At 43.3% G+C, this 1,523-nt stretch overlaps 1 non-coding gene across 1 annotated transcript; it reads left to right on the forward strand.

The window, feature by feature from the left end:
• Positions 1–219: 219 nt before the first annotated feature.
• Positions 220–294, forward strand: Trnas-cga (transfer RNA serine (anticodon CGA)). Its single transcript has one exon. It is a non-coding gene; the product is annotated as a tRNA-Ser (tRNA).
• The last annotated feature ends 1,229 nt before the right edge of the window (positions 295–1,523 follow it).

The raw sequence follows: 1,523 nt of genomic DNA on the forward strand, positions 1-1,523 counted from the left end.
CTTTACAGAAGCTCTCCTGCGAACCTTGCAGAACTAGCACTCCTGAAAGAAAGGATATAGCAGAGACATGGCTTAGCCACAGCCTGGGGGATGTTTCCAGAATGAGATTTTCACTCTGCAGCGGAGTGGGCGCTGATATGAAGAGGGCTTCTGTAAAGTTTGGAAGGTAGGAGACGAGATACTGGCAGAAGTAAAGCTGTGAGTACTGGGCGTGAGTCGTGCTCCGGTAGCTCAGTTGGTAGAGCACTTGCCCGCGAAAGGCAAAGGTCCCGAGTTCGAGTCTCGGTCGGGCACACAGTTTTAATCTGCCAGGAAGTTTCAACTTTCAGTGTGTTTGAGGACCGTAAGGAATGACGTTTAGTAAAGATAAGATCTGCAATGGAAAGAGAAAAAAAGACACACTGATTGTTGCTCATAGCCATTGTGGGATGGAGGCCGCCGCAGCAGTAGGTGTTTAAATTTTGCAAGAAGGCACATGACTGGCTCAAAACAATTAGTTTTGTAGCACTGTCAGAGACTCATGAGTGCAGACACTTAGCCATTTCTATTGGACGGAATGCAAAAACATACATATAGTGAGAGAAAATTTCTGTCTGCTGCCCCACTCTAAGAGAGAGCTGAGCAGTGTCGGTTAACCATGGGAGTTTTAATAAGAGAACTGAAATTGTGCTGAAGAATTTATCTAAATAGTATTAAAAGTCTGAAAACTGTTTCTTGGCTGCAACCACTCCCCCTGTCCCAGTATATTCAGCAGAAGCACCTACCACACAACAAGAAATCCGATGTTGCCATGGATATGATGACACGAAAATTTGTCTGGACATTAGTTTTTTAACTGAGAGTAGGGAAAAAGTAACAGTTATGGAAAAACTAACCCCAAGAGTTACAGTAACATGAGGTGCCAGTTGAGCATTTAGCATACCACTGAGATTCTTCAAGATCAGAAAACCGGTGACCTATACAGTGAACCGATTCCTTGCTCTGAGACGATGTATACTGAAAAATCATAATCATGCAACGGATGATTAATCACCTGTCTGAATTGAACAGGGGTGACACAACTGAACAGGAAGTATGTGTACCACAACTCATATAGAAGTATTGGCAAGGCTTCCCTGCTGCTAAAGGAAATTAAAGGTCACCATAACAACCTGATTTATTGCTAGATGCGGTCATATGATTGTAATCCCTGAATGAACAACACAGTGCAATTATAAAAGGGAGAAGGATGTAAAGAGGTGCATGTGAGACCTTGCCACAGGTGGGGGAGAGTTGAGGTAGAAGATACAAAAGCTGATTCCATAAACACCCCTGTGGTTGCTGAATGAGTTGACAGCCTAAAGAAAAGACCCAGAAAAGTATAAACAAGAACCAGTACTCTCACCTTAGTGCACATTGAGCGCAGCTTGCTTGCTACAAGTTAGTTCAAAAGAGCGAAGTCTTGACATGAAACAATTAGTTTCACGGTCCCCTCAGAATGATGTGTGCAAATGCAGTTTTCGCTTCACCACTCTGCTGATATT

Source organism: Schistocerca cancellata, chromosome 3 (genome assembly GCF_023864275.1).
Source record: "Schistocerca cancellata isolate TAMUIC-IGC-003103 chromosome 3, iqSchCanc2.1, whole genome shotgun sequence".
Lineage (NCBI taxonomy): Eukaryota > Metazoa > Arthropoda > Insecta > Orthoptera > Acrididae > Schistocerca > Schistocerca cancellata.